Source organism: Dipodomys spectabilis, unplaced genomic scaffold (genome assembly GCF_019054845.1).
Source record: "Dipodomys spectabilis isolate Male_0828 unplaced genomic scaffold, ASM1905484v1 ptg000416l, whole genome shotgun sequence".
Taxonomy (NCBI): Eukaryota; Metazoa; Chordata; class Mammalia; order Rodentia; family Heteromyidae; genus Dipodomys; species Dipodomys spectabilis.
The window spans coordinates 1,517,874-1,537,234 of NW_024871093.1; positions in this window are offsets into that span (position 1 = coordinate 1,517,874).

The window sequence follows — 19,361 nt, forward strand, 5'->3', positions numbered from 1 at the left end:
CCTGGATGCTGTCCCTCAGCTCTTCAGCTCAAGATGAGTGCTCTACCACTCTGGCCACAGCACCACTTCCAATTTTCTGGTGACTCATTGGTGATAAGAGTCTCACAGAGCCGGGCGCTGGTGGCTCACACCTGTCATCCTAGCTACTCAGGAAACTGAGATCTGAGGATTGCGGTTCAAAGCCAGCCCGGGCAGGAAAGTCCATGAGACTCTTATCTCCAATAAACCACCAGAAAACCGGAAGTGGTACTGTGGCTCAAGTGATAGAGCGTTTACCTTGAGCTGAAGAGCTGAGGGACAGTGTCCAAGCCCAGAATTCAGGCTTCACGGCCGACAAAAAAAAAAAAAAAAAGAGTCTCACAGACTTTCCTGCCCAGGCTGGCTTTGAACCGCAGTCCTCAGATCTTAGCCTCTTGAGTAGCAAGGATTACAGGCGTTAGCTACCAGTGCTCCCCTTAGGACTGCTTTCTTTAAATGGTCCTTGGTCTTAGACCCGACAGGTCTAAGACCCTTTGTGAGTCTGTTTTCTTCTCAGAGGAAAACCCAAGCTTTTCCATTTCTTCTCTTTTTTTTTTTTTTTTTAATTTTTTGGGGGGTCCGGTCATGGGGCCTGAACTCTGGGCCTGAGCGCTGTCCCTCAGCTCTTCAGCTCAAGGCTAGCGCTCTACCACTTGAGCCACAGTGCCACTTCCGGCTTTTTTCTTTTTGCTTATGTGGAATTGAACCCAGGGCCTCAGGCATGCAAGGCAAGCGCTCTACCACTGAGCCACCTTCCCAGCCCCATCCCATTTCTTCTTTTAGGATACTTTTTTTTTTTTTTTTGGCTGGTCCTTGGGGTTGAACTCAGGGCCTGGGCACTGTCTCTGAGCCTCTCTGTGCTCAAGGCTCCTGCTCCACCACCTGAGCCACAGCGCCACTCCCAGCTTTTTCTGAGTAGTTTTTTGGAGATAAGAGTCTTACAAACTTTCCTACCTGGGTTGGCTATGAACCCTGATCCTCTGATCTCAGCCTCCTGAGTAGCTAGGATTACAGGTGTGAGCCATGGGTGCCTGGCTTACTTTTTTTATTAGCATATATTAGTTATAGAAGGGGGAGGGGCTTATTGTGGCATTTCCACTGTGGACACAACCTCACCCCACCGCCATCATTCTTCTTTGCCTACATAGCAGAAAAGGCCAGAAGTGGTGGTGTGGCTCAAGTGGTAGAGCGCTATCCTTGAGCTGAAGAGCTGAGGGACAGCACCCAGGCCCAGAGTTCAGGCCCCACAACCAGGAAAGAAAGAAAGAAAGAAAGAAAGAAAGAAAGAAAGAAAGAAAGAAAGAAAGAAAGAAAGAAAGAGAAGGAAGGAAGGAAGGAAGGAAGGAAGGAAGGAAGGAAGGAAGGAAGGAAGGAAGGAAGGAAGGAAGGTAAGTTAGTTCTGTCTAAGGACTCTAAGACTCTGGCATCCCTGATTACAGAGTGGTGGAAAAGCCAGAAGCCTCTCATTAAAACAACCCAACTACCATTTAGGAAGGTTTGGAGTCTCTTTATCCTCAGAGAGAAAGGAGGTTTCTCTGGGAGGCCCACCCACCCACCCAGAGGAGGGAGCAGGGACTCACACCCAGATCTGCCTTGGCCCAAGACAAGACAGAACAGTCCCCCCCCCCCCCCCCCCTGCGGCTTTGGTGCTCCTGTGCTGGCCCCAGTTCCCTAGCCAGGGCCGGGGCATGCCAGGCTGTCATCCCATCCCCAGAGGCGTACAAAGCGGGAGTCAGGCTGGGCTGAAGGGCAACCTCCACAGCGAGACTCCGCAGCCCTGCGGATCCCAGCAGACCAGGGCGGCAGGCAGGCCAACCCGGGCGCCTGCCGCAGCCAGTGGAACAGAGCCAGCTGCTGGGGAGGAGAACCCCGAGAGGGAGTAGAAGGCAGGGTAGGGAACCCACACTTCTGCCGGTGGCTCTGAAGTCCTGACCAGCTCTGCCTGTGATGGGGCAACTGAATGCTGTTCACTCCGAACAACAAAAAGCAAAACCCTACCGGGAACCGTCCCTGAGACACAGGGTAGACTGGGCGGCTCTTGCAGAAGAACTGTGTGGCTGGGGACAGAACTGGGCAGCAACTTTGCACTGTTGACGTTTGGATTTTGAAGCCATTTATGAATAATTTTAAAAAATGCGGCTGGAGGTGTGCCTCAGTGGTCCAGCGCAGAACAGGCCTACGGTTCCATTCTCTGAAGTGACAATAAAATAAAATAAAAGCCGGGCGCTGGTGGCTCACGCCTGTAATCCTAGCTACTCAGGAGGCTGAGATCTGAGGATCTCGGTTCAAGGCCAGCTCAGGCAGGAAAGTCCGTGAGACCCTTATCTACAATAAACCACTAGAAAACTGGAAGTGGCGCTGTGGCTCAAGCAGTAGAGCGCTCGCCTTGAGCTGAAGAGTGCAAGGACAGCGCCCAAGCCCAGAGTTCAAGCCCCACAACTGACAAAAACAAAACAAAAAACCCTTAATCTTTCTATAATGCTTACGGTTGCAAGAGGGCAAAGGGAAAATAGGCTAAGGCCTAAGATTTGGGAATGGCAAATAAGGGAAACGGAGTCAGGAATGGTACTAGCTAATGTCACCATAGCTCACCAACCCATCTTAAATTTAGACCTTTGTAAACTAATGGGTGCCTGTATGACTCCATGTACCTACCAGCCCATGGGGCCTATGCAGCCGAGTTCCCAGATCAAAAACTCCAGTCAAGCCAGTTTTCTCTCTGTCCAGCTGATGGGAGGGAAGAATGCAGGGACGCGGGAGCATTCTATTGTGCAAAGTGGGGATGTGAGACCAAAGCTTCCTAGCAACATACAGACTCCTACATCAGAGTGGAAAGAAAATTGCCCACTAATACTGTAAAATAGGAACCTGCAGTCCCATAGAAATTAAAGTTTTGGCCTGGAATGCTATCATTGATAGCATTAACCAACAGTGGGAGACAGGACCTGGGGCATCAGACTGTAATGTAACGGGATGTGACCCTGGATCCCAATTTACTATCCAGAAAAGGTAAGTGCGCCAAGCAAGCACCAACCTTCCCATTGGCCTCAATAGTCGATTGTTCTTGCCCAGCCCAAAGGTGGCTATTACCAAACCACCTTTTGCCACTGTAGCAAAACAAACGCAGCCACCGCTTCACGGCGACTACGCCCACCAGTGGGCCTGCACCTCAGCCGGCTCCTGCCTGGTTTGGGAAAAGACTGTTGGTTATGTCTAGATCCTCAACCCCCTTACTACATGGGGATTGGGGTCACTAACTTCTCCCCGACTCCCACTAAAGATGGGGTTAGCTGTAATTGGAATTAACCCCGGGTGACATTGGGAGACCTTCAAGGACGAGGCATTTGCATTGTCTCCTCCAAATACCAGTTGGAAGGCTGCCCTTATGCGGGCATTTGCAACTCAACCCTGCGTACATCAGATAGCACCTCAAAGCCAGATTACTACCAGCACCCCGATACTACATGGTTGGCACGCACAAATGGGCTGTCTAAGTGTGTGTGGCTTCTGATATACTGGAAAGCCAAAAGGATGGGGTTTTGTGTGTACTTGTTCAGATTCCGCCCCAGGTGCTTATTTATACAATGGAGAGGGAGGAATGATACATTTCAACGCTGGTCAAGGAGCACACCGAATGAGAAGAGCGGTGTCCATGCTAATTCCTAGGCTGGTGGGTTTAGGGGTGGCAGAGGCCATGAGTGCCTCTGTCTTCATAGTGGGAGCTAAGAACTCCTGACAGCTGAGTGCCCAAATAGATCAGGATATAAGATATCTGGAAAGCTCCTTATCGAGTCTAGAGAACCCTTTTAACTCTCTAGCAGAAGTTGTCCTTCAGAACAGTAGGGGACTTGATTTGCTTTTTATGAAACAGGGAGGGTTCTGTATGGCATTAGGGGAAGCTTGTTGCATCTATGCAAATCAGGAAAGTTTGGCTTTGGTTAGAAAGAACCTGAGGGACGAAGAACACAATCGGCAAGCCTCAGAGTTGTGGTATGAGTTTCTTTTTTCATGGTCCCCATGGGCGACCACATTAACCTCGGCCATAGCAGGCCATACGTCATACTCTGACTTGCTGTAATAATGGGGCCCTGCCTTTCCAATTGTCTGACTTGTTACATCCAGGATAGAATCCAGGCTGTCAAATTGATGGTCTTGCACACCCAGACCCAGTATCAACCCCTATGTCAGGAAAATGAGGATAAGACATGTCAAAAATTAGACATACTCGGAGCCCCACCCCATCAGAAGTAGGGCATCCAAGCTACTGTTCACCTGCAGGAAGTCCTTCCTGCTGCCTAGCCACATTCCCTCTTGCTGCAGGGAATTTCTCTCCTGAGCCCCCCTTAGGTGGGCAAGAAGCTCCCTAGCAAAGCCCAATTAAGGTTATCCATTACTTTCCCCTTTGAACTGCCAACACTTACTGTAAGGATAAGCAAGCATTAAAGCAGACCTCTCTAAACTCCAGGTTAATTATTACAGGAACTTCTCAGAAGTAGGAACTTCTCAGAGAATAAGGAGTTAGACAGGTTAAGTGTGGTAAATAACAGTGAAACTCAGAAAGAGCCAGGAAACCTGGAGGGTAGTTTGATTTTGGAGATGGTTAGTAGTTTGGAATCTATTTTGATAAAGGTCAGCTAAACCCTTATTGGGCATAAAACAAAGGGGAGACTGGAAATGTAAACTTCTGCTTTGATGACTTATTGCTTTATTAGAACTGTAATTGTTATTTGTAATCACGAACTGCTAGCTTTGCTTCTGTAAACCTGCTTGCGATCATGTACCCGCTACCTGGGAGGGACCTGCCTGCCCCTTTAAAACCCTGCCTCAAGAGAGCTTGGCTGCTGGTCTTCACTTAGGATAGTGGAGGTCAGACACCATAGCTAATAAAGGTTCCTAGCCCTATTGACTGAATGTTGCTGATTCCTTTTGCCGGTTATGGGTTCGAGTCCCAGCAGTCCTAGGGAAGCTGGGATACTTCGAGAGCATTTGCCTAATAAGCACAAGAAAGAAAAAAAAATGAAACCCTAGTTTAATAATAGATGATTGCTGCACTGAGGGTGACCTTGAGCAAGTCACAGATTCAGAGTCTCTGCGTCTCCCCTCCCTCCCCGGCTGTAGTAAAGAAGGCTGATCACTGGGGTTGCTTTATAGAATTAGGGTGAAGGACAAAGGATGTGTGGCCAGGGGCTGGCTGTCCTAAGAACTCCTAACCGTGCCATTGCGATTGTTATTGTCATTCCAGCCCCTTCAGCCCAGCCAAGGGCAGCTGCCGCCAGCCTTCCCCAGCCTGTGGCTCTCCTCCTCAAGATGGAAGCCATGCCGTCACTGTAGACTCTGGGACTTGGGCAAAGCCACCCCACGGCTTCCTCCTGTTTCCTCCTCTGAGATTGAGATCTCAAAATTTCCCCACTTCTCCCCAAGGAATCAACAGCATTTCTCAGTGCTCTCAGCTAAAGGGAGCCAGCCCCAGGGGCTGCTGGGGAAAGACGAGGCACCACCGTCCTGTAGAGGAAACAGACTCATTAATAGAGTCATAAAGAGGCGGCGGAGGGTTACACGTTGCATGGGAAAACTAGCACAGAATCCTCACCTAGCCCGGTACAGAGAAGCAATCAAGGAAAGCTTCTGGAAAGAGGTGATACCATAGCTGAGGGTTTGTTTTGTTTTGTGGTTGTTGTTGATGTTTTGTCAGTCGTGGGGTTTGAACTCTGGGCCTGGGCGCTGTCCCTCAGCTCTTCAGCACAAGGTGAGCTCTCTACCACTCGAGCCACAGCGCCACTTCTGGTTTTCTGAGTGGTTTATTAGAGACAAGCGTCTCATGGACTTCCCTACCCGGACTGGCTTTGAACCATGATCCTCAGATCTCAGCCCTCTGAGTAGCTAGGATTACGGGTGTGAGCCACCAGCGCCCGGCTGGTTGTTGTTTTCCAGGCAAGGTGTCACCCTGTTGCCCAGACAGGCTTTGAGTTCTGATATTGTTGCCTCAGTCTTTTTTTTTTTTTTGTCAGTCGTGGGGCTTGAACTCTGCACCTGGGCACTGTCCCTCAGCTCTTCAGTTCAAGGTGAGCTCTCTACCACTTGAGCCACAGTGCCACTTTTGGCTTTTCTGCTTATGTGGTACTGAGGAATCGAACCCAGGGCCTCATGCATGCAAGGCAAACGCTCTACCACTAGGCCACATTCCCAGCCCCAGCCTCTTGAAGTAGGGATTACAGATGTGTACTACCATGTCCAGGTGGGGTTTTCTTTCTTTTTTGCAGTACTGAAGTTACACTCAAGGCTTTGCCCTTGTAGGGCAAGTGGCCTACCATTGAGCCACACCTCTGGCCTTTTTTGACCTGGTTATTTTTCAGATATTCTCTCATCTTTTTGCCCTCAGCCAGCCTCAAACCAGGAATCCTCCTACCCTCATCCTGTGAATAGATGGGATTACAGGTGTGAGCTACTATGTCCAGCCTCAACAGCCTAGTCTTGGAAGATGACTTAGTAGTGTGTCACTGGGAAAAGGAGTGAGTCAAGAAGGCAAAGAAGTCTGTGAGCTGTGGCAGAACAAACAGGAAGAAGGCTGGCCCTGGGCAGTGGGGAGTTTTTAGAGGACACTTGGCCGTATGACTTCCAGCAAGTTACTTTACCTCTTTGTGCCTAATGAGGTAAACAGTGCTTAGCCTGTAGCCATGCTGCAACCATAAAGGCAAGTTACTGTGTGAAGAGATAGGACTGTCACCCGCAGGCGCACAATGGCTTCGGAGAAAACACTGACCCCGTATTTACCGGGCAGATGAGCAAATGAGCAAACAGACCATCCTACTCTCTTTGCAGACCCCCAGTGGACCACGGAACTGAGGTCACACAGGTCATCTGAGGCTCCCCAGGGAGCTTCCCACCACCACTCTGGTGGCAAAATACCCATCTTGCCACTGCCTGCCAGGGCACCTTGACAGTGCCTAGGAAGGTGGCACTGGATGCGGGGCTGGCTTCGAGGAGGGGAGGAGACCCATCTTTATTGTCCACTGCTTGAGCTGAGCCTTTGTCTGCAATGACTCAGGTTCAACTGCACCATTTTATGAGTGAGGAGCCACAGGCCAGGGTTGGCAGGCACTGGCCTGGGGGAGGGAAGGAGGCCTGAGTCCTGGCCCAGGCTAAAGCTGGGTTTCCTTAACCCGCCCCACCCCCACCCCCACCCCTTTCTGGCTGCCTCCCGCTTCCCACACCTGGCCCCTGCGGTCCCTGTGTGGAGACTCAGTCCAGAAGAGAAAGTCTGGTGCGAAGGGGAGAAGTGAAAGGGATCCAGAAGCATAGAGATCAGTAACAGCTAGAGCGTTCACAATGAACCTGTGGGGAAACTGAGGCACAGAGTTTCCCAGAGCTACCTCAGACACTGCGCAGGCCAACAACACACACCATAATCTGGGACGGCCTGTCTGCAAACAGGGACCCAGAAGGAAGAGTCCACCAGGAGTGTGGGGTGGGGTGGGCAGCGGGAGGGAAGTCACAAGTCAGGCTGGGCTGCTGGGGCACCCAGCAGGACGCTCACCCAGCAGGACGCTCACCCAGCAGGACGCTCACCCAGCAGGACGCTCACCCAGGATCCCTGCTGGCTGGATTCTCAGCCATCGGCCTGCAGTTCTGCAGGAGGAGGCACGCAGAGGATGCTGAGCTGGGCTTGGGCAGTTACACTAGCCGCCTGGCTACAGTGGTGAGAGCGCAGAGGCCGGGCAAGGCCCCCTGGGCTGGCCAGTGCTCTGGCCCCGCAGCTGGGTGGAGGATGGCTCCAGGCTCTGCTGGTCAGGCCTGCAGCCCGTGGGTCCTGCTCTCTGGGGATGAGAAGGTGGTCCAGAGCTTCAGGCCCCAGGCCGGGAAGGGTGGGTGGATGTAGGCAGAGGGGCACGCATACTCGGCACAGGGGAGCTGGGTCTGGACAGGGCGGGGATGCAGCTCTGACTCCAGCATTGTGTGGCCAGGGAGCTGGCACGGCATGTCAGCGAAGGATTCTCAATGCGTGGGGTGCAGATGTGCCTCGGCACCCCCCCACAGAGGGGCCCTACTCAGTGTCCACTTCACAGAGGGGGAAACTGAGCCCCAGAATGGTGACACACAGAGCAGGGTGGGGAGTCTGCATCCTGGCCTGAGACCCTGGCTGTCTGCCCACAGCTCAGAGTCCCACGCACGCACACAGATCCACAGCTGGCAAAGCCTGTGTGTGATCTGAGCTTCACCGAGTTCAGCCTCAGAAAAATGACACGCAATCCCCACCCCCCACCCCCCGTTCTAAGATGAGAAAAGGAAGCCACAAGAAAGTTCTGTGCCTTGCTTGGTGACCCACAACTAACCTGTGACCAGCCGGGCTCCTGGTTCTCCTCCAGGGCCCTGTCAGCCCTCTCTGGGGGAAGGCAGGGCTGGCTGCCAGGAATAAATAATGAGTAGCAAACATTTAGGGTGTACTTATGACAGCCAGGGCATCTATGCATTTTACCTGCTCCAGCAACCTTTTCGTTTTGTGGTAATCATTTATTAAGATATAATTCATATATCATATAATTCTATTTAAAATATAAATGCTTTCTTTCTTTCTGTCCTTCCTTCCTTCCTTTTTTGTCAGTTACAGGGCTCAAACTCAGGGCCTGAGTGTTGTCCCTGAGCTTTTCTGCTGAAGGCTAGTGGTTCTACCACTTTGAGCCATTGCACCACTTCTGGTTTTCAGTGATTAACTGGAGATTAGAGTCTCTGAGACTTTCCTGCCCAGGCTGACTTTGAACCATGATCCTTAGATTTCAGCCTCCTGGGTAGCTAGGATTATAGGTGTGGGCCCCCAGCAGCCGGCTCCATGGGTTTTTTTTCTCCTATGCATACAGGGCTGTGTAATCATCACTAGGATGAATTTTAGAACATTTTCATCATTCCCCAGAAGACAACTTACACTCTTGATGGGCACTCATAGTTCACACCTCTAATTCTAGCTACTCAGGAGGTTGAGAATGGAGGAATATGGTTGAAAGCCATTCCAGGAAAGAAAAGCCCACAAGACTCCATCTTCAAAATAACCAGCAAAAAGCAGGGCTAGGGGCTGGGAAGGTGGCTCATTGGTAGAGCACTTGCCTTGCATGCCTGAGGCCCTGGGTTCGATTCCTCAGCACCACCTAAGCAAAAAGAAAAAAGCTGGAAGTGGCGCTGTGGCTCAAGTGGTAGAGCGCTCGCCTTAAGCTGAAGAGCTGAGGGACAGCGCCCAGGCCCAGAGTTCAGGCCCCACGACCGGACCCCCCAAAAAAAAAAAAAATTAAAAAAAAAAAAGCAGGGCTAAAGGAGTAAATCAAGTGGAAGAGGGCCAAGTGAGGGTGAGGCTCTGGGTTCGAACCCTGAAGTCTGGCTTTATACTGGTTGGGGTGTGATAGCAGAAGACGGAGAGCTAGCTCATCCTAGGAAATATTTGTAGAATGTATGACAGGAGGGGAGGACTCTTTTGAAAGCTGGACATGGTAGTACAGGCCAGTATGTGGTACTCAGGAGGCTGAGACGGAAGGATCTTAAGTTGGAGGCTAGCCTGACCTACATAGTGAGACCCAATCTCACAAACACAAAACAGCCCGGTGCCAGTGGCTCACGCCTATAATCCTAGCTACTCAGAAGCCTGAAATCTGAGGATCACGGTTCAAAGCCAGCCTGGGCAAGAAAATCTGTGACTCTTATCTCCAATAAAACACCAGAAAAATAGGAAGTGGCGCTGTGGCTCAAGTGGTAGAGCGTTAGCCTTCAGCTGAAGAGCTGAGGGACAGCGCCCAGGCCCAGAAAACACCCACCCACCCCCACACATCCACCCAACACAAAAACCTTGTTTTTGGCATTTTGAGGTTCTAGGCATCTGAAGGATCAACCCATCCATTCCTGTAGTCTGGGGCTCTGCTCCTGCGAGCTCCAGCGCTGTGGTGGGGAGCCCTGTGCTGTGCCTCAGGCTTTGTCCTGGGGACCCTGCTGTGGATACACTTCATAAAGCTGCACATGTGATACGCACTTGGCTGTCACCGCAAACCCTAGAGGGCAGCAGTCCTACACGGCCACTGCCCTCCTGAGGCTGGGCAGGGGGCAGCCCAAGACCCAACTCAAGGTTAGCCATTGACTCTTGGCAGGACTGATGTGGTTCCCAGGGCCAGGGAAGGGCAAGTTTCCAGGCACAGAACTTCCCCAGGGTCCAGAATGTGATGTCTGTACAACCAGTTTTGTATTATCTTCTCAAACAAAGCTGAACTATTTAGAAGCCACCTTACAGAGGCAGAAACTGAGGTCACTTGCCCAGCTGGGAAGGGGATGTGTTAGCATTCAGCCCTGGGATGGTTCCACCTGACAGGAAGGCTCTGGATCGGGAGGGGAGCGAGCCCTCAGTGCTGACTGCTCATGGCAGAAGGAGGCAGTGCTTCACCAGTGTGGTGCCAGGGATCTGCTGAGTGAGGTGGCAGATTTCTGTTCATTAGAAAGTCTCAAGACTCACTAGGCTCTGGTGGCTCATGCCTGTAATCCTAGTTACTCATGAGGCTAAGATCTGATGACTGAGGTTTATAACCAGCCCAGGAAAGTGCATGAGACTTTTTTTTTTTTTTTTTTGGTTAGTCGTGGGGCTTGAACTCTGGGCCCAGGTGCTGTCCCTGAGCTCTATAGCTCAAGGCAGGTGCTCTATCTCTTGAGCCACAGCGCCACTTCCAGCTTTCTGCTGGTTAATTGGAGATAAGCATCGCATTTCCTGCCCAGGCTGGCTTTGAACTGTGACCCTCAGATCTCAGCTACTGGTGCCTGGCTTCATGAGACTCTCATCTCCAATTTATCACCAGCAGTGGCACTGTAGCTCAAAGTGGTAGGGTGCTAGCCTTGAGCGAAAAAGCTCAGGAACAGTGCCCAGGCCTTGAATGCTCATGACTGACAAAAGGGAAAGAAAGAAGGAAAAGAGAGAGAGAGAGAGAGAGAGAGAGAGAGAGAGAGAGCCCAGTGCCAGTGGCTCATGTGTGTCATCCTAGCTACTCAGGGGGCTGAGTTCTGAGGATCACGATTCAAAGCCAGCCTGGGCTGGAAACTCCATGAGACTCTTATCTCCAACAAACCACTAGAAAACTGGAAGTAGTTCTGTGGCTCAAGTGGTAGAGTATTTGCCTTGAACTGAAGAGTTGAGGGACAGCACTCAGACCCAGAGTTCAAGCTCCATGACCAACAAGAAGGAAAGAAAGAAAGAAAGAAAGAAGAAAGAAAGAAAGAAAGAAAGAAAGAAAGAAAGAAAGAAAGAAAGAAAGAAAGAAAGAAAGGAAGGAAGGAAGGAAGGAAGGAAGGAAAGTAAGAAAGCAAGCAAGAAAGAAAGGGAGAGAAAGAAAGAAGGAAGAAGGAAAGCAAGCAAGCCAGCCAGCTTCATGGCTAGAGAGAGCGTAGCTCAGTGGTAGAGCACTTATCCAGCATTGGATGGTTCAGGGTAATGCCCGAGTTTAGAGAAATCATGAGAAGATGTAGTTTACCGGACCTCAAGCTGTCTCCTCACCTGCCATCTTAATATATTCAAGACTGCCAGGTCCTGGTGGCTTACACCTGTAGTCCTAGCTGCCCAGTAGGCCGAGGTCTGGAAGTTTATTGTTTGAGGCCAGCCGAACAGAAAAGTAGGGCTAGAGATGTGGCTTACATGCCAGTCTACCAATCTCAGGTCCTGAGTTCAAATTCCAGTACTGCCACAAGAATTTAAATAAAATAGAGAAATACTCAAGACAGAGGGATGGCGGAGGCTGTAGCTCAGTGGCAGAACACTTGCCTAGTGTGTTCAAGGCCCTTGGCTTGATTTCCAGCACCACACACACACACACACACACACACACACACACACAGTCACCCTGATTTTAACTATCTAGTTTCAACATTTTATTAGTAGGAAAAAATGATTTAAAAATGCTAAGGGACAGAATCCTGAGTTCAAGTCCCAGTAACAACACACACACACACACACACACACACACACACACGTGCACACACACACACACACACACACACACACACACACACACACGTGCACACACACCTTCTGAGACCCTCCCTTCCATGGCAGATCTGGTCCTCTAGGAAAGGGCTGATTCTCAGCCTTTAGGTTCCCCACACCCAGGCGTCCAGCTCCGGCTGTGTGAGGGTGAGAATTCTCAAACTGTGACATGACATCAATTTTGTAGGTGTAGAAGTAATTCTGATGAAGTCCTTAATTTTTCCTATGGAAACCTGAGGCCTGCGGAAGAGGATGCTGTTGTCCACCCACCCACCCACCAGGTATCCTGGCTAGAGCCCTGGTCCGCTGTCCCAGCAGCCAGCTCCTCCACGCCCCTCCTACAAGGCTAGAGAACTCACTGGGACCCAGGGTTACCATTTGGATGTCACTCACAAGAAGAAAGCAAGGGCAGCCAAGGCATGGACACTTTTCTCATAGGCCATGGGCAAGGGTGGGGGCCTGTTGGGATGTAACTACACCCACTGCCTGCAGGGGGCGCCATTGTCCCTGCGATTCTATCAAGCCTGAAGGTTAGATGATAGAATTCAAAGACCGAGAAAGGGTTTTGTAGTACACAGCCTTGGGTTTTTGCTTTGAAACTAGGCTTAAAGACAAAATGTAAGGGGCTCCAGTGAGTCCTGGATAAGTCTGTGAAGAGAACCAGAAGACATATTGGAATAAGTTACTTAACCCCCACCAACCTTGGCCTATTCATCTGTAAAATGGAACTAACCATACGCTTTTCCCCCCTGTGGACATGCAAACATGCATGGAAAAACACATACAAAGGATCTGGTGTCTTGCGTCGCCAGAAGGCACTGTTGCTTGGCATTTGTAGGTGGAGATTACACACACACACACACATACATACACACACACACACACACACACACACACACACACACACACGCCAGGATATAATGTCCACATCTTGGTCCATGGCTGTCAGAGCTCCAGCCAGATAATCAGAAACCAGGCAGCCTACAAGCTACACAGAAAATAACTGGCTTTATGTCAGAGCTGGTACTTGCCTCAAGGGCCTCCGTTTCTCGTCATCTGAACAACTGATGGACTGCGAAGTTTTGGATCCTGGTTCTGTGTCTGACAATGACAATCTTTTTTAAATCCCAGAGATGGAATCCAGGGCTTCGTACAAAAGATATAGCACTGAGCTGTACCCCAGCCTTGTGCTTAGTAGATGGCTTAACCACATCAGTCTGTTTGCTCACCAAAGCCTCAGAATTGTGACAAGATCATAGATGGACAACTTACCAGGAGGAGCCAATCAGAGGCGCAAAGGCTAGCTGGAGCCAGCTGTGGATCTCCTGCCCTTGGAACAAAGGCTCAGAAGGCACGGCGTCCAAGGGCCCCTACCAGATTGGGTTGGAGATCTGGGTGGACCTGTGACTCTGCATCATTAACCAGAACTGAAGCAGAAGTAGTTTTAAAAAATTAAGCCACTGGGGAGGTGGATACCTATAATCCTGGTAATCAGGGGCTAAGGCAGGAGGAACCTGGGAGGGCACCCTGGGCTGAGACAATACCTCAAAAAATATTTAGAGCTGGGCTGTGTCTTGTAGAGCATTGCCTAGCACATATGAGGTCCAGGGGTCCATCCCCAGCACTGGCCACCTCCCTGGAATTTAATAAACAGTATATTAGATACATGAACTCACAGCCAGCCAAGACCCAGAGGTCAGCTCTGCCTCTTCCTCCCTCCAGCATGAAGCTCTCCAGAGGCCAGGAGGCAGTGCTGGCATCCAGGACAGCACCTGCTTTCCTGTGATCCTTTTCTGTCATCTTCTGGTCCAGGTGCACTCAGTCTTCTCTCCACAGCATGCTGGCTCAGGGCTGAGGCAGGTCTCATAAACTCACTTGCCACATCTCTCCCATGCTGGTATCCATCACCTTTGGTAAGTGCCAGGGCTGCTGCTAGGCCCAGTAGGTTCTGACACAGGCTGACTGCAGAGAGAATGACAGGGAACAAACACCCGCCCCCCACCCCACCCCAAGGGCAAGCTCACGTCAACCAAGCCTGAGGCTACACTGGCTCAGTCTAGTCCTGCAGCACCCACCTGCCAACACTCACCACCTGGGAAGAGCTTTGCACAGTTGCTAATTATCTCAGTCTGCAGATCTTAGCACAATCTAAGCTCTTTAGCACAGACTCTCTAAATGCAGTAAGGACTTCCTTCTCTGGAGCAGAGACGAAGTTCGGTGAAAGGCTGGCCATGCCCCTCCAGCCCTGACCTTGTGTGTGACCTTGGCAGCTCCTTTCTCTGACCTCAGCCTCGGCTCTGTAGAGGCTGGCCCCGCCCACCTGGATGCGCTGCTTCTGGGCCCCTGGTGGGGGTGCAGCCAGAATACCGTGAGCAGGTACTCACCACACAGAGGCTGACCCGACTGTTTTCTTGATGACTCAGACTGACAGGATACACATCAATCATGGGTCCCACACCTCTTTCCCTCTTTCCACTTACCTGACTCCTCAGCCAGGGAGTCCAGAAAGCTGAGTTGGCCCTCATTTCAACTTCCTGACTGCTACTTGGGATGACTCCCTCCCTCCTGCCACCAAGACAAGCCAGAGAAGATAAGAAGCTAGAACGGAAAGTAGAGCCACTTCTCAACTTCCCTTGCTGCCACCAAGATGCCCAAAGAAACCCCGGATAATGTCTCCTGTGACTGTACTGCGTACCAGGAAGTGCTGGGTCCAATGGTCTGATGGTTGAGCATATAGGTATAAAGCTCATAAGTAGGAGCTGCTGGCCTGTGTGACCTAGGTCAAGTTATTCAACCTCTCTGACCTTTCACTGCCCTAACCCAAAGTAGGGCCAGTAACAGAGAATCTGTTTCCTAGGTTTATAGGGATGAGAGGCCAGGCATAAAAGCCACAGGCTCGGCCTGGGAATGTGGCTTAGTGGTAGAGTGCCTGCCTCATATGTATGAAGTCCTGGGTTCAATTCCTCAGTACCACATACACAGAAAAAGCCAGAAGTAGTGCTGTGGCTCAATTGGTAGAGTGCTAGCCTTGAGCAAAAGAAGCTCAAGGACAGTGCCCAGGCCCAGAGTTCAAGCCCCAGGACTGGCAAAAAGAAGGAGGAGGAGGAGGAGGAGGAGCATGAGGATGAGGATGAGGAGGAGGAGGAGGAGGAGGAGGAGGAGGAGGAGGAGGAGGCCGCAGCCTCTCCTCCCTTGCTTAGCTGACAGTCTTCCTTCCTACTACGGAGCCCCTTGCTCCATCCAGGTAACAAGAGCAGTGACAGCCCCAGTCAATGGCTAAGGAGGCCTTAGAAGGACACACCAATGAACCGTCTCACTCTCAACCACTCAGCCACAGTTGCCCACACAGCTGCAGAGGCAGAGCAGAGCGGGCAGGACTCAGCTTCCCACCCCTGCAGTGCAGCCCTGGGGTGGCAGATGGTGGGCGGGCAGACTCACCACAGGCATCATCAGCTGCCGGCAGTCCCAGGTGGTTAAGGCTGTGGGTGGAACCTAGCGGGGAGGAGGCTTATGCAGAACCGCACGTAGCTCAGCCTCTGCTGCCTGCTTCCTGAAGGGAGTTGGGGTAAGGAGACTGTCTCCTCTTTACTCTAACTCAGATTCAAAGAGAGGGCACATCTGGGAGGGGGGGGAGGAGGAAGGAGCACTGAGCAAAGGAGGATGGGAACCCGGGAGAAAGAAGGCACGTAATAGAGGTAGCAGGAGTAGAAGGGGAGGGAATGAGTGGAGGAGTGGGAAACAAAGGCAGCAAAGCTGGAGACTGGGGCACCATGACGACTGAAGAGAGAAACTCTCAGTGCTTCATGAATAGACGGAATCGTTGAACTGGAGAGTGAATTCCAGGACTGGCGTGAGTCTGCTGGAAGTGGAGTGGACAGGACTTGAGCCTCTGCAAAGCTGACCACACAGCTGGGCTAGAGGCTCCAGCTTGGTGTGTACACCACACATTCAGATCCCCCACCCCCACCCCCAGCAGTCACTTCTGCCCCGGGCAGAAGAAGCTGGGAGCTGTCCAGATGTCTGGTGCTGAAAGATCTGGGGTATCACCAGCCTCTCAATCAATGCCTTAGACTCACCCAACAACCACCACATGCCAGCCACTGCACTGAGCGCTGAGAGAGACCAGACACAAATCAAGCAGACACAAATCCCTGTGTGTGTAAAAACTTACATCACAATGGAAAGAGACGAGACAGACACACAGCAGTCAGAAAAGGAGAGAAAAGGCTGGGAGTGTGGCTCAGTGGTAGAGCGCTTGCCTTGCATGATGAAGCCCTGGGTTCAAACCTCAGTACCACATACTCAGAAGAAGATGGAAGTGGAGCTGTGGCTCAAGTGGTAGAGTACTAGCTTTGAGCACAGAGAGGCTCAAGGACAGTGCCCAGGCCCTGAGTCCAAGCTCCAGGACCCACAAATCAAAAAAAAAAAAAAAAAAAAAAAGAAGAAGAAGAAAAGAAAATTAAAGGAGAGAAAACAGGAAGAGAGAATGAAGTTTAGTGAGCCCCGAATAGTGGTCATGTGCTGTTTCTCATAAAGGTGGCTCAGGGGTGTAGGGTGGCCAGGCTGGGGACTGGGCCCTCACATAAAGTATATGCAGAGAGTCTGAGGTGCAGCTCAAGGGAAGAGGGTGTGCTTAGCAGACACAAAGCTGTGGGTTCCATGCCCAGACACTGCTTCTCCCCCCAAGGAAGATGTGTTGATACTGGATCATGAGTCACAGATTCCCATAGGTGGGCACTTTGCCAGAGGTCAGACAAGCATCCTGGCCCCAGCCTCAGCAAGCTGCCCGTTCCTGCTCTGGGGACCTGTTACTCCTCAAACCTCAGACTATAAGCATGAGAAGTGCATTTCCTCCAAATGTGTCCGGCACGGGCTTAGGCCTGAAGCAGGGCCTAAGCAGGGCCTTAGCAGAAGCAGGGCTCTGCTCCAGCAAACTCACTTCCTCACTCCAGCCTCAGTTTACTTGTCTGTGATCTGAGCAGTGAACAGGGTTTGAGGAGCTGCCAAGGCAAATGTGGCGTGAGTCCTCCCTGCCATCCACGCGGGAGGGGACAGGTCCCTTTTCTCTGTGCTGTCCTTCCAGTCCCCCAGGCTCACTGTGGGGATGGAGTCCTATCAATGAGAATGAATGAAGTAGGTGGGAGCAATATCTCATATTCCCAGAAAGCTTCCTGGCTTTTCTGTTCACCATACAGATATGTCCTTGAAGAGTACCAGCTTGTTGGGGGTTGGCAGGGGGCACAAGGGGATAGATGGCTGATTAGGAACAGCAGAGCCTTGGGGCTGGGAAGGTGGCTCAGTGGCAGAGTGCTTGCCTTCCATGCATGAGGCCCTCGCTTCGATTCCTCAGCACCACATAAGCAGAAAATGCCGGAAGTGGGACTGAGGCTCAAGTGGTTGAGCGCTAGTCTACAGCTGAAGAGCTGAGGGACAGTGCCCTGGCCCAGAGTTCAGGCCCCACGACCGACAAAAACAATAAAAAAGGAACAGCAGAGGCTGAGACTCCAATTCTGAGTGGGTCGGGTCGTCCAGTGTGGGCCCCTGGAATCTTGTCCTGGAGACACTTAGGTGCAAGAAGGCCTGAGGGCAGAGAAGTTTTGGATTCCAGCACACTCCCCTTTCCTGTGAGACTCCCAGTGCTCATCCCCAAATCCAGGCTGTGGGAGACTCATTCATGACCTTACCTAACTCTGCTGGCAAGAGCACTTTCCCTCTCAGGCCTACAATGCCCAAAGACATCCCACTGGGGCCCGCCCCCTCAAAGATTGCCCCCGCTCAACAGTGCCATCCTGGGCACTAAACCTTTTATCCCAGGCTCCTTTTAAGGAGACATTCGGTTTACTCTGCAGCTGTTTTCTGGGCTGGGGTTAAAAAAGGGCTTTGAGAATCCTTGTTCCAAGGGCATGATTTTGGGGGTGTGCAGGACTCTGTGACCTCAGCATTTAGTGTGTATCAACCACATGACAGATGCTCAGAGGGGAGCGGATGGATGGAAGGACGGATGGAGATGTCATTCTGTTCACTTCCAAATGTTAAGAATGATGCAAGGTGAGAGATTAGAGCTTCAAGGACTCTGGGCAGGGCTAATCTTAGCTTCCTTGACACCAGTTTGGCTGGGGAACTGATACACTTCATTCATTCATTCATCTATTCACCCACTCATTTATTCACAAACATGGGCTGATATGTGCTCAGTGAGAAGTCGGCTCCAAGGACCAGGAGAGGATTATTAACTAAACATGGGGGTGAGGGAGACCAAGGCTGGCTTTCTGGAGGTAAACCTGAAGGTCTTTTTGGAGGACTGACCTCAGGGTTCCAGCCCTCATGGCATTTTTTCCAGGCACGAAAATAATGCGTGGAGCTGCTTGGTACATTGGCAATACAATCCAACAGCTGTGGTCCCATGGTCCCAACAAATCCATCTTGCTCCTTCTTTTATCCACCCCCCCACATCATTCCTCCTTGCTGTCAGCCTCCTCACACCCAGAGAAAGTATCCGCATACTGCAGACACTGAAGACATTCAAAGGAACGAGGATCTTATGGCAGAATTCCAAGCAGGATGAAATATAAAAGGGACCCTAGGAGAGCACAGGGGATCCAGCCCAGCCCTCCCACCCCCATGCCTTCCTCCTATGCCTCCGGCCAGCCATTCACCTCATCCACCCAGCCACCTCTGAAAACGAGCCCCTCTGCCTCCTGCAAACCAGAGCAGGGCTGGGTGAGGTGAAAATGCTTCATCACGGTCTGCTTCACCATGCGGAGTCCCTTCCCCCTCCCCACGACTCCCTAGCGCACTCTCCTTCCAAGAAAACGTGGTTAAAGGGGCAGCGCCATCACACTCCCAGCGCTGAGGGTCTGCCTGGCACCAGGGGCTGGGAATGAGGGTGAGGGCAAAGAAAAAAGGAGATGGCGGAGGTCTTTCCTGGGAGATCTGTCTGGCCCCATCATGGGGACCCAATCGAAAAATAAAATGAGTAAACTTGGGGTGGTACTGGGGCTTGAGGGAGGTTCAGATCTGGAAGGGGAATGCACACTGATTTCCCAGGGGGGAATCAGGGCTCCGAGCATTTCAGGGGCTCCTTTCAGGCTCCCAGTGGAGGAGGGAGACAACTCAAGCACATGTAGAGAACTTTACAGAAAGCAGGGAACAAGATCCCTAATAGACTTAGGGGTGTCACTGTGTGCCCCTCAGGCTGCTCCCCCAGCCCCTCCTCAGCTCCCATCCACACAGCACTGGGGCCCACCAGTCGGCCTGCGGAGGCCTTGCACACCTCCTTCCCCTCCCGGTAGGGAAACGGTTAACTCATTCCCCTCCAAGAAGGAGTGGACTCTGTCCGTGGTGCTGA